The sequence below is a fragment of the Aphelocoma coerulescens genome, chromosome 2 (genome assembly GCF_041296385.1).
Source record: "Aphelocoma coerulescens isolate FSJ_1873_10779 chromosome 2, UR_Acoe_1.0, whole genome shotgun sequence".
In the NCBI taxonomy this organism is placed as follows: domain Eukaryota; kingdom Metazoa; phylum Chordata; class Aves; order Passeriformes; family Corvidae; genus Aphelocoma; species Aphelocoma coerulescens.
This window is the reverse complement of record NC_091015.1, coordinates 70,442,316-70,456,613: the sequence shown is the minus strand read 5'-3', so window position 1 is coordinate 70,456,613 and position 14,298 is coordinate 70,442,316. Positions and strand designations below refer to the sequence as shown.

Below are 14,298 nucleotides of genomic sequence, written 5' to 3'. Positions count from 1 at the left end.
CTTGTCATTGCTGACCACATATGCAGCTGAAACTCCTGTAAGATGTCAGTAATACCTCAGTAGCTCATGCAGTCCTTATGGGAACTCTCTTTAGAGTTTGAATAGAAAGCATATCATCCTCTATTAAACTCCTTTTTTTTTTATTGTATTCTGGTGTTTGGTCCCTACATCTCATTACACTACTCCAGAACTATTTCTTTCTGTAATGCTTTTCCATGGCAATATAAATCTATTCCTCCAAGTGGTAAGTGGAATTTGCATGAACCTAAAATTTTGTGAAATTAATCTAATCTATGCAGTTAAAATACTACTTTTATGTGTTGTTGCAGTTTTTGTTGTGCAGGTACAAACTGAGGTTGTTCGTTGGAAATAATTTGGCATTGCAAAAAAGTCCTATTGTTTCTCTAGCTACCTTACCAGTAATTTATGCAGATTGCTTTAAAAACAACTACTTACATGCATTATGTGCTAGAACAGATCTTTTCTTAAAAGTCCATTAGGGAATTAGAGAAAACCATATTCAGTTACTGACTCTGTTGTGTGAGTCGATGAATAATTTGACAGTTTTCTTTTTGCAAGCTTCTATGTTCGTAGATAACCATTCCTCTCTAGTGTGGGTATTCTTCCTGTCAAAATGTTTCTTTTGCAATAGGAGTTTACTTAGGGAAAAACAGGGAATTCTATGTCCAGCTGTCATAGGTCAGTAAACACTGAAAGAAAAGAAAGAAAATTTCTAAGAGGCTTTTAGTTTCTTATATTGACACGGCTAGATTGGGAGAAATCCTTTAAAATCTTACTAAGGGTAAGAAAAAAACCAACATGTTAACTTTTCAGACCAAAGGATAAAAGAAATCTCATAAATAATTAAAACATATATGAACCAACAGTAGCTCAATGACAAAACCTCTAGTTTATGAGGGGCAAAGTTAAATGATAAAGCTAAGTTCCAAATAATCAGGAGGCTACTGAGAAAGGTTTGTCTGGTTCCTCTGGTCGTCTCTCGAGTAAGAGCCTTACACAGTAGTCTGTCCATTCCCTTACACATACTAGGATTGTCTAAACTAAGAAGAACAAGAAGCATCAAGAAATGTTAAATAACAGATTGAAGACAATAACTTTTTTTTTAATGCTGGCACCTGAAGAACCCAGATGGAAAAATCTGATTTGGCTGTGGTCAGTCCAAGAGGTAATGAACATGTTGATTCATCCTTCTGGCCAAGAGGACAAGAGGACATTTTACTAGTACATGAGAAGCTTGATTCTGTGTCCCATACATATAAATTTAGTGCCATCTGAGATTCCCTCAGGTATCCCACCTAATACCTTTGGCCCCCCACTTCAGCAAAGTTTAGACCTCTCCTAGTCCTGCACCATGTTTGCTGGGCCCATGGAGAGGTCTTGGCAATCTTAGGCACCACTTGTCTGTTTTTAGGAAAGTGAACCATACACAAGGTGATGGCTGGAGGAGCTCTTTTCTCATCCAGTATTATATATACATAAACTATGTGCAGTTTTTATGTGTGTATTTTCCAGTGTGTTTTATGCAAAGGACTGAAGGCAACATGTAGCTGAGGAAAGTGCTGGGTGACAATAACCTGAACTGCCACAGCTGGTTTTGCAGGGAAGAATTCAGAGCGTCCTCTGCTGCTATTTAGGAAGGGGAATGTGGTGCCATTCATGGGGGTTTTTAAATTGTTTTAATGAACTGTTGGATAGTAACAGCTTAGACCATTACATCATAACAATGTTGCAACACTCAAACATTGTTTTCAACAAGGGGTCAAAGTATTAATTTTTAATTAGGGAAGACAAAGACAGGTTAACAGTTTACAATATTCCTATGCATTCTTCATTTGGCTAGGTCCTTAGTTAATTATAACCCTAGGGAAAAAACAATACCCCTCTCCCAAAGACCCTACCATTACCCCTAACTATTCGCATATTTTACACTAGCTATATTCAGGGGAGATAGAGGACTAAACTGAAACATGGATTCAGTACAAACAAATATTAGCTTTATTTGAAGAGATAATATTCTCCAATGGCTAGACTCAATCCCATTGACTACTTCCTGATCTTTTGCCAAAACTCTGATGTCTCCCATGAATCTCAAGCTTCAATTTCTAGTCAAGGTATTAATTAAGCTGGATTGACTTCAAATGTCTATTGAATACAAACTTATATCTGCCTCATGTAACAGCTTTGAAAGAACTGGTCCTGTGATCCTCTACCTTCATCAGTTCTTTGGACCTATTACCTGTTCAGAAAAGTATACAAAACTTAGAAGGCACAGGTGGATGGTGTTGATGAGTAAGTATCCCAGTTGTCAGGACTCTGCTTCCTGGCAGCTCCTCCAGCACAGGTGCTTCCTGATCTATGCTGCTGATGGTCAGGCTGGGCTGGTGTTTGCTGCTTGGCATCTTGAACCGCTGATTCTGGATATTCTTTTTTCTTTTTTAGCCTCCAACAATCTTGTTCTGTATCTAAATGTTTACTATCCGATCATCTGATTTTTGGTCAGGACTTCAATGGTTCCTTGCTGACAATTTCCAAGGCTGCAGAAAGCTGCCAAGGGGGTCATTAGCACAAATCCATAAACATCTGCTGTGATAGGCAGTTTTTGCCAAAGATAGTAAAATTGGGAAGGAGGTAAAGCTGCCCCAAAGAAGTCAAGAGAAGCAGCACTTCATCTGTAAAAGAAATTCAAGCTCTGCTGGGAACAAGGACTTTTCCTTCTGTGTTCAGATTGATGGTTCAGCAATCTGGTGCCTGAGCAATCTCCTGGAAAATGAAGCTGAAGCAGGAGGGATTTGCCTCTGGAAGAAGAAAGATCAGAACTTAATATCTTTTCTGCAAGATGTTCAAGGAAATACAAGAACATACATACATGCATACTTTACATACCAATCAAGGTGCAGTCATTTATATATGTTGAGGTTTATGCAGCTCATCTGCCCATTGCATGCTGCTAAATGTTAGGTGATGATAGTACATAGTGGTCTGGTACAGTGAATTTGATATCCTTCCTTTTCCTCCTACCTGATAAATCTGTGTGGGCTGAATGCGTAGAGATGCTTTTGTCTAATCCATGAACTATGTGCTAGGGAAGAAAAGGAAGGATTAGACTAATTTCTAAGTAATCTAACTGGGATGTCACTCAACTGAGTACCAGATTGGTGCTCAAGTCATCTCCCCCAGGTGAAATACAAAGCTTTTTATCCACCCATGTGGCACCCAGTGACTTACTGGAAAAGGAAGTGAATTGGGAGAAAATTCTCTGCAGGTTAAGTTTATTCCCTTAGAGATTAATGACAAAATTAAAGATTATGGATATCTGAACATGTCCCATGCCCCTCAAATCAGCTTTCTAACTGCACAAGAGATCCTACTCACCTCAGAAATACAGAGATCATGGAGGAGGTAAGAGAGGACGAGATAAAAATATGACGGACCACTTTACAGGCACACTGAACAATTGCCTCATTCAGTACAAGTGGATGTAACTTCAAGCACAAAGTAATGAGCAATTAAGTGATGTGATCTAGGGGAAAGTTAGCTGGCAAATAATTAAAAAAAACCAACTTGTTTCAGAAGACAGCATATTAAAATATTTACCTCTATGGATTACCATTGTTGCTGTTTTCTTTCTGTGTAAATAAGTATGATAGAAAACCTAGAGAACAGCATCACCTATTTAAAGATACAGTACTTATAGCTGGAATTCTCCATGCAAGATCACTATACTGGAATGGAGGACAGCCCAAATGAAACTTTCCACTCACCTCCAAGTGAGGACAAATGAAACAATTCTTTTGAACTCTCGTGTTATTTTTTGCCAAAGATTATATAGAATAATCTATGTAATTACATAGGATATAATTGTATAAGCAAAAGTATATTCATTCTATAATAATATAGAATACAGAAAAATACATAAGAAGAATTTGGCCCTAAAAAATTATGAGAATATTACAGAATTCTTTAAGTTAGTCTCTAGTGAGGGATGGCCTCTCCCTGTGCTATAAAGAATCTACTGTCAGTTGTGTACTATTTTGCAGAACTTTTAATCAAAGATTTCCACCATGGAGAATTGTGAGGAGGTGGGATTTTTTTGCTTGCTCACTGCAAAAAATTTCTGTTGCTTCTAAAAATGGGATTAGGGAAAACACATCGCTTTGCCCATATTAACTCTGAGTAGGATTCTTTCACTAAGATGTCCTTATGCTCTCATGGCTGGAAACAGTGATTTGAGGCTCGATGTGGCATTGCAACATTTTCTTTCAGGGATGTTTCTTTTGTCATTATGGCACATTAACTGCCCAGATATGGCCATATTACAAGTTCCTAGAAAATGTCTGTCCTCATATGCTCTTCTCAGAGTTGTCAGGCTGGCTGCTGCCTTCGTGGAAGGGCATGTTTACAGTGAGTATGCTCTAGCTGTTTACAGATGTTCTTCCTGGGTCCTTTGCTACCAAAAATGAGATCAGGCACATGCCCTCTTACCCTTTCATATCCTTCTCATGTACAAAGGAAAAAAATGCCTCAGTGGAATAAGAGGGAGAAAGAACAAGTCCTAGACTAGGACAGTAAAGAGAAAATGAAGTGGGGTAAGGATCTGAAAGGTTAGACTGTCAGGCCTTGGGGAGATGCTGACTGAGAGAGTGGGGGGGGGTGGTCTGGCGTTGAGGACAGAAAGGATGCCTGAGACTTAGTAATGAATTCAGAAGCAGGACACAGGAGAGCATTCCACCCACATAACCTGGGAGACTAGAACTAGCATGTCAGAGGTGAAGGTTAGCATGGGAAGAAGAGGTGTGGAGAGTCTAGTAGAGTTGCCTGACAGTAGCTAACCCAGGAGTTTTAAGAAAAAATAGTCTGTGTTCTGTGTAACTAAACATCATCATAACTTGTATAGAGCTGCATTAAGACTGTGGGAATTTGGAGGTCAAATGATGATGCCATTTTTGTCTTGTTTTATTAGACTAATAGAGAAAGGCTGAGATTTTGGTTGGTTTGGTTGTTTTTTTCTTTGTGCAACTTTGAAAGGGAATGTGTCTTTTTTTTTTTCTGACAAGCATAAAAAGAATTCTACTCCTCAAATTGCAAGCATTTATGAGGACTCAGTGAAAGCAAGAGCCTGAAAAGCCTAGGAACACTTACAGTGCTTGCCTTGGAGCATGTGTTACACCCTGCATGATACTAACCACCTAGAGGACTGGTGTACCACAGCACACACAGTGATACCCTGCAGTGTGGTCGCTTCTGATATTTATACAGCCTAGAAAACACGGAGACTCGAGGGAGAAATGATCACAGAATATAAATACTTTCTGGTAGAATAAGGGGCAATGGCCTGAAACTAAGAGAGGAAACATTTAGACTTGCTATTAGAAAAATGTCCTTAATGGTGAGAGCAATTGGGCAGAAGAGCAGATTACAATGAGAAGAGATCAAGGAACTGCTGCTATTTTAGATTACATTAGGCTGAGAATAACAGCAAAAGCCAACAATACCTGTGCAAGCTCACTTTAAGTGTTTCATACTTATAAAAGTTAGGACTTTTAAGTAGCAACATACAGTTATTATGGATTCTTTTTCTTCTGATTATTTTTCAAAGCAGTGGATACACTACATAATGTTTGTAACCAAAGAAAATGGATTGGTGGAAAACCATAGGAAACTGAAAAAATGCCTGATGAGGTTCTGAAATCTCTTCACCAGAATGAAGATACAGCACATATACTCATGGTATCTCTTGGTTACCACTTCTAGAAAACTTAGAACAATGTTAAGTACTGTGAACTGAACTACCTGGGAGAGCTAAGCCAGTTAGTGACAGGAGGGATGTGCTCAGCAGTAGCCAAATCATGTGCAATCTCACTTTTCCACTAGGATGAAGCTTTGCAGCTCTGAAACCTGACTAATCTGTCATGATGGATGCCTGGAGGAGTGGTCCTATGGGGCAAAAAAAAGACTAGGTGTGTTGTAGCACCAAAGAATATGTTCAACAACTTTGTCATTTTAAGAAGGCAGACCTCAGAAACCTTTGCAACACTAATAGGTTTTCTCCTGTTTGTGTGCAGTTTATTGCCTCTTGCATATGCCTTTGTGTTGAGTCAGAATCTTGGTCATGCACTAACACTAAATTATGACAGTAGTAGTAATAAAAATACTACATAGTTATTACAGTTTTGGCTTACAACAGGATCTAAGAGAACTAATTACATTATTTGAAACAAAGAGAGGCAAACATAATACACAGTGCAAGATGTTGCAGAAATAAAATAATAATCTCATAATGTTGCTTTGTTTCTGATTTTTAATAGCAGGCAACATCTGGAATAAGTAAATGTTATCTAGTTTCATGAAGAATTGGAAAGGCTACATACCAAACCCTTTAACAATTGAAAAGAATGAATGCCTGTGGAAATATTTTTGAGTTATGACAGAAAGGAAATTTTTATTGTCCTTAGCTACTCATCTGCACTGTTGATACTAAAATTTAAACCATCTTAGCACAAAGTCTCTGAACCAAAAATAAATAATCACTGACTGAGATAAACAGTGAGATGCCTGATTGAATGTAACACCTGATAATGGTATTGGGATGCTTCAAAGCCCCAGCAGATGTTATGGTTCAAAGAGGATGTTCATAAAAATATGTACCTATATATCGTTTGCAAAGTATTTGTGTCTTTAGGCAGCATCTTACATCAATTACTATCCTCTACAAGAATGATGAGGGAAAAGTAACTATGGAAGTTAATAAGCTACAAAGGTAGTTCTTGAGCTCAGAATGTATTTTTCAAGAGTAATGTTTCACTGAAGACATGATGATCCAAAGTGCCTCATCTTTTTGTTACATGAAATATATGATGGCACAGGTACTTCAACTGGGTGTCACACCAAGCACAGGAGACTTTTATTTAACCTTCACCATCCATTGATTACCTGCCATACGTTCTGTGGCCCGAGCTGACCTATTCATTTTTATAGTTTAAAAATACATTTAGGGCACACATTTTAAAAAAGATTTTGTTACTGTTAAGACTGTATGCTTAATTATGCTATCACAAGTGATATAACAAACCCAGTGAGGATTTCAGCATCACCACACAAAAATAAACCTATACCTGTGTCAAGTAGTCTTGGAAGATTAATTGATAATGAGGCAAAATTAGCTTCTTCTTATCTAGACTGCCTCTATTTTTATTTTGAGGAGTAGGGCGTTTTCAAAAGCCATTTAAAAGATCTGCTCCATTACACTGTGGCTTTGCAATAAAATCTCAGTGTGGGACACAGGAACAGCTGTGCTATCTCAGAAGTATCTTAGTAAACCTAAAATTGCCTCACACATTTTTTTTTCCCTTTGTCAGAAACTTGGATAATGTGACTGAACGCTGTTTGCTTTTTGTTTTCTGAAAGCTCTTAGAAAAATACTTCATCTCTTCGTTTTTATCTGTGGGATAAACTTCAAAATATGTACTTAAGTATCCAATTTTCCATCAAAACAATTTTATCTGTACACTTCTGATAAACCTAGTTTAGAACCACAATCATGTTTTCCATGAACCAGAAGGGGACCAAGGTAGTATTTCTATTTGCAAGGGCAGAACTCTGCTAATGAGGAGTCAAACCTTTCTTTCAGCTTCTCCCTTCTTGCCTTTTCTTTGTAACTGGGAATCTGTATGCAGCACTGGTCTGCACAGGAAGCAAAATACTTTGGTTTGTGCCATTGCGAAAAAAAGCATAAGGAAAAAATGGTAAATCAACACCTCATCTTTTGATTCCTTCTTAATAAATAAGCACTCTTACCTCTCAGAAGTAAGGTTTAGACACATCACAAATGTAGATAGAAGATGGTGAGAGATCTCTCTGGCTCAGTTACTGGAGCCAGATGCAGCTCTCAGAAGAGAGCCGGTAAGTAGCAGATTCTCTAACAAAGTGAGTAAGTCCACAAAATGTGCCAGACCACAGGACAGGCTTTGGGTATAGATAAGAGGGCACAGACTGGGTAATATCTGCCTTAACTCTCGAATGACAGTCACAGAAGTAGTTGAAATACCGGCAGGGGTCGATCAGCTACAGGGACTGAATCCTATTGGCTCTGCTTAACCAATGGAATTCAAGGAGGGGTGTCTTGGCCACACATCTGAGAAGGGAGGAAGGGTGTAACCTTGTGCTCTACAGAGTTGTGTACAGCATAAAATTGAATTATGATAACATAAACCATAAGAACAAATAATTCCTGCAAAATAGTGTCTTCAGGATAGCAGGACTGCAACTGCAACAAGGCGGGTACAGTCCACAGTGTCTTGTGAATGTTACATTGACTTCAAGATATTTTAAAAATTTTTCCTCATAAAATGGATATGTAGTTTTAAACAAGTTCATTCTCAGGGAAAATTTAGGAAGAATATAAGCAAATGTCTGCAGTACACTGAAACTCTAAAAATAATAATAATACAAAATTCAGCACTGCAAAGCTGTTTCCTGCCTCCTGGGACCCAAACACTGAAGAATCGTTGATTGCCAGATCTGTGCAGCAACATGATGAGACTGGCGCTTTGGGGATACATCTCTTTGATGATCTCTGGAACTGCATTAAAAAGAGCAAGGGGGTTATTTTGTCTTTTAGAGCAATTACTATTTTTGTCGTGGCTTTATAAGATGAAGATTAACACTTAGAGAGCATATATGTGTGTGTTCATTACTACCACCATAACAAAAAATGTTTCTGAAATACGCAGTTGAAAAACCCCTTTTTTGATTATTTGTGGCATTTTTACATTACTTTGAAAAAAACCCTACTCTTAGAAAAATAAAATCTTAGTTTACAAAAGAAGATGTTTGCACATCATGGAAGAAATCTGCTTTGAACATCCTCAATCATTTTGTAAGTGACAAAGAGAAGCCATAATCTTTGAGCAAATGAAATGCAGGAGGCTCTTCTGGTGATGGTTTCTCAGAGCAGCCTAAATTTGCAAGAGCAGCATTCTTCATCTTCAGTTTCTTAAATCATCAAGGAAGACCTCAGCACTGTCCTGAAACAGACAAGAATGCAATATGTTTGGGTTCTTTCTACTTTTTGCCATTTATTTACTACCAAATCATCAGTTCATGGGAACCTGTTGTTAAGAGATAGGATTGCATGAATGGAAGGCTAGAATCCTCGTGTCCTCTTTCCCTTCTTGAGAGTGTGCAGCCCTGCAGGATTCGAATCTACTGATGGGTCCCATTTGCCCTGAATGCACAGCACACTTGCTCCAGAGTATGATTTCAAGACTCCATGTCTTTTGGTCAATCAGTAGTGTAGCATTTCTAGTCTTGTGGCTGACTGGATAAGACAAATGTCACATGAGTTTAGCTCAGTCTTAGCTATTTGTTGAGAGAAGGAAGTATGGACAATTTTCCCTGTTTGCTACTTCTTCAATGCAGTACAGAATGGGCATTACCTATGCCAAAGTTCTCCATGAATCTGAGGCAGGAAAGAAATGAAAATACCATAATCACCCCTTTGGAAATGCTGGAAGATTTAGACAGAATAATTACTGAAGCTGGAATTTAGCCAGAATGCTGAGTCTGAACACATTTCTGTTCCAAATACTACTGTGGATCCTTTCCTGACTGCATGTGGCCAGAACCTGATTTTTTGCATGTGTTATAGCAAGCTGCCATCTCCTTTCATCCTTGTCCTAAATTAAGAACGACGTATTACATCCAAATCATAGACCTGCATTATCAACAGCTCATAGAACAGTCTTCAACATAATCAGTGTAAGTAATTTACCAGATAAAAGAATGTTAATAGCAAGTACAGTATAATTTATGTGGACACAAATTGTACCTATCTTTCAGAAGAAGAAAGGCACTGCTGCGTACAAAGAGTGGATCAAGAGCAAGGTCAAGTGTAAGCACTTCTGTTTAACATGCACAGCCTGAAAACAGCAGGAAGAGCTTTCAAAGACAGATGGAAATTATACCAAATAAAGTTATTATAAATAATTGCTGTTTTTATGCTCCTAGTGGGTTTGATATGAGAGGCAGTTATAAATTGAAGACCTATTCTTTAGAATGCATTTGATGAAGATTTCATTTCATCAAAAGGGTTGAAAGTTTACAACTTGTAATACTAAAAGGAAGTGGACATTTTAGTTAGATAAGTTTCTTAGCTAGTGTGTGTAGATATAAATGAAACACTGGTACCGGAGATTTTGTATACAGACTTGCATCTCAGTTGTACGTGTCTTAAAAGCAAACACAGGTGAAATTTTGCCTTTGGATTTATGGAGCATCTTCTCTTCCTGAAACTACCAGTGCCAAAAATGTACTAGGAATGGACTAGACCGTGAAAATTAAGTATTTTCTTGATGTGTACCAAGGCTTGAGATTTGTTAGCTGCCTATTTTTTTTTCTCTCCTCTTTATAACTCTATTTCATAAGATTAAAGGAAAACATTCAGAACTATCATGCTGTATCTTCATAGTATCTAACAACAAAACTTCCACTTCTCAGGGAACCCACTCTTTGCATCATGAGGGGTTTCCCAAATCTACTTGTTCGGAAAGGGAAGAAGCCTCAGGCTCTTCGCTCCTGTGGTAGAACATGGACTTTCTGAAGCACAGGAGAAAATGGCACTTTGTTAACTGGCTTTCAGAAGGTTCCTTGGGCGAGACACAGTTTCTAATTGATCTGATATGAGGAATGGTTATTAAGAGTTGAAACTGCACTCTGTGTTGCACGGAGGTCACCTCAAAAATATGTTGTCTACCATTCTGAAAACCTTCATACTTCAGAGATCCCCTATGCAATACGGTGGATGGGGCAGATTTCTGTCTTATGAAGTTCCATATTTTTGAACAAGGTAAATAAATCTGGAATAAGTTGGCAGACAGAAGACTTTCCGGACAATATACTAGACTAGGACTGAGGCAAAGTGAATTTTTCACTGGATTTCCCATAGACTTTTTTAGTTCATTACTGTTCAGTTCTGGTCCTATGTCTTTATGTTGTGGAAAAATTCCAGCTCCATCCCCAAATTTACTTGGGAAAAGTAGGGAATAAATGAGGCCAGATGTGTCACACTCATAGTACTTTATCAGCACATATCAGCACATTTGCTTCTGGGTATATACTAATTTTCACTCCATTTTGTTCACCTCCTTGAGTCAGCCCTGTGTCCAAAGGCCTGTGTCTCAGGCTTGTACCTTGGGAGTTTTGCACAGCTGATAACATAACTCATCTGGTCAATTCTCCTAAGTCTATCCAGACTTTTAGTCATGCTCAGACCAGCAGTGAGGGTAAAGTGGTTTTAACAGGTGGGTGAACAATAAGAGATGTCAGTGCTCTGCAGCATTTCTGATCCCAGAAACATTGCTGGTGATATAGGGATGCTTTAGCTGATGTCTTTTTTCTTGAAGTACATGCCATGGCATGTAACAAAGGCAAACTTTCCAAACTTCATAGACAGAACAGGAATCTCAGTCACAGTACAGCTGACATATGGCTATACACATATATATATAAACACACATCTATACTGAACAAAGATAACTGAATGGAAGTCAGCTATCCACAAAGTCCCCTTGTAGTTAGATCATGATACAAGCCCTGTTTTTCACTGCCCTTGGTTGTGTTCTTGCCTGAGCTCACTGCCAAAAACTTTTCATGCTGTACCCACAGCAAGGAAGCAAAGAAGACAGCAGAAAGGCTCCTTGCTGTAAGGACACTAGAAGCTGACCAGGGTGACTGAGGAGACACTGAATTTCAAATACTCACACACACCCCATTCACCTCACAGTTAATGTCTATGGATCTACGAAGCCTGAGGCTACAGGCCCATTCTGAACTCAGTCTTTTATGTACCCCTGCACTTACATTGTTCAAGTTTCAGAAAGGGCACAAGGATACATTTCTCCTCTCTATCAGTGATGCTTCTGTCTCAGCAAAGTCTTCAAATTAGAATCCTGTAATAAAATCCATTTTTTCTTCTGTTAGAGACCATGTTGCACATTACTAGTAAATAGGGAAACATAATGTAAAACATTCATTTCTATTTTCCAGAAGAGACATCTTTGGTCTTAAAACAAAGTTACATTTATTTTCTTGAAAATGTCATATGACATTTGCAGGGTACCCTCTCTTTTTTCTCATACTGATCAACCTGCATCTTTCCAGAAACCAAACTGGATGCAACTTTAGATTACACATGCTTCCTAGAAGATCAATATTTAATAGTGATGTGTATAATAATCCATAAATTTTGTAGAGAAAAAGGAATAAGCCTATGATCTTGGCAGGACAGTCGTTATGAGTCAGTCCTAATCCTAACTGAGTCTGCTTGTGGGCAAATCATTTTAATTTGTATTGCCATACTGCACCAGAGGTCTGTGAAATTATTTTCAAGCACCTCTCTCATGGCCTGCAAACAGATCACTCAGATCTTTCCTTGCTTTAAATGAAAAAAAAGAAAGCCAAAAAAAAAAAAATCGAGAAGATAGGAAAAAAGAGCAGATAATCCCCCCCAAAAAGTCCATCTTCAGCATCAAGAGAAAATACCTGTCTTGTGGCATTGACGGAATTCACAGAAGAGAGTGTTGCTTTTCTTCTTTTTTTAAACAGGAAACTTATGGGAGAAGAACACTTCACTAAGACTCCCACTTTTCTGAAGAGCTTCTTCCTTACCCTGCTTTCCTCTTGCCGACAACCTTCTGACTCAAAGGTGCAATGCACATCTCTCTCCCTCTTTCCTTTCTTTTCAGCCTTCAAAAACGAATTAATGAAATTTCCCTGCAGTCTGTACAAGACATGGGCTCTTTTAGATTCCTTCAATAGAAAATTTATTTGGGGATTAGAAAAAGCTTTCTTTTTATGGGAAGGCTGAAAAATGGCAAGCCACAGCTGTCTGTCCAATCATAATTACTGTTGCACGTACAGACTGCAAAAGAAATTCATGCTGTTCATTCCCTCAACTGTTTGTTTCAATCTTGTTTTATCTGTTGGGTTGTTGCATCTTGCACCTGTAATTCTGGTTATATAATTATTTTCACTAACATCATGGACTATGACTCCATGCCTCTGGAATCCAAGAAATTAAATCCTGATGACTTCAATCTAAATGCATTTCAGACCTTAGGTACTATTTTAAAACAATGGACTAAAAATGGATACAGTCATAGCCAGTTTTTGTGGATAACCTATTTACTCTGCTATATGAAGTACATATTTCTTTTCAGTTTTAAGGCTCTTCACAACATTATCTACTTTCAAAAACCACTGTGTTTGGCTACCAGTTCTTCCAGATTTAGACAAGTTAGAATCAGATAAGGATATTGGAAGTTGCAGGTAACTCATGTTTGTAGACTGATTGGTCTTTATCCTAGTATTTTGGAGACAAAATTTATTTTCTTTATCCAGTATTGTTGAGGGCAATCCTGGTTTCAGTTTGCTTTGTGGAAGGAAGCTGACCCTTCTTAGTTCTGAAAAGAAGCAATGAATTTTTTTTCCATTTATGGGGAAATTCCCCAAGGAATGGGAGAAAATATTTGCAAATTATAGAAATAGACAAAACCCGCTGGAATGATCTGTTGATTAGTGATGGGAAACAATCTCTCAGTGACAAAAAAGGAGTTTAGCAGGAACAGATTGCTGCTCACTGCAGTACTGGGGAAGAAGGTAGAGGAAGGACACAGAAAGAAAGAAGACACTGAAAGTGATGAGGTGGGAAAATTATTTCTTCAGCTCATGCTGAGTTGATCTGAAAGTAGCTGACATTCCCAATACCAGAAAAAGGGTATGGTAACAGTCATGAGGCTAAGAATGTGCCAAGGATAACTGCATGAGCTTCTACAAGGCAAAGTATCCCAACAAGCCCATGCAACCCTACAGTCTTTGAGAAGAGTGGCTTGAGAGTTGCTCAGTGGAAAGGGGCTTAGGGGTGCTGGTAAACAGTGGCTGAACATGAGCCAGCAGTGCCCAGGCGGCCAAGAAGGCCAATGGCATCCTGGCCTGTATCTGGAATAGAGTGGTCGGCAGAACCAGGGCAGTGATTGCCCCCCGTACACTGGCGGGGCCACATCTCAAATCCTGTGTCAAGTTCTGGGCCTCTCACTGCAAGAAGGACATTGTAGTGTTGGACCATGTCCAGAGAAGGGAAACAGAGCTGGTGAAGGGTCTGGAGCACAAGTCCTGTGAGGAGTGGCTGAGGAAGCCTACAACTTCTACAACTACCTGGAAGGAGTGAAGTAGGGGTCAGCTTCTTCTGCCATGTCTCAAGTGAAAGGACAAGAGGAAATGGCC

At 38.7% G+C, this 14,298-nt stretch overlaps 1 long non-coding RNA gene across 2 annotated transcripts; it reads left to right on the top strand.

The window, feature by feature from the left end:
* The first annotated feature begins 9 nt into the window (after positions 1–9).
* On the top strand, positions 10–8,243 carry LOC138106765 (uncharacterized). 2 transcript variants are annotated; one of them, XR_011149093.1, is made up of 4 exons: positions 10–244; positions 1,051–1,186; positions 2,201–2,310; positions 2,461–8,243. It is a non-coding gene; the product is annotated as an uncharacterized lncRNA (long non-coding RNA). The 2 variants fall into 2 exon arrangements; XR_011149094.1 differs by lacking the exon at positions 1,051–1,186.
* The last annotated feature ends 6,055 nt before the right edge of the window (positions 8,244–14,298 follow it).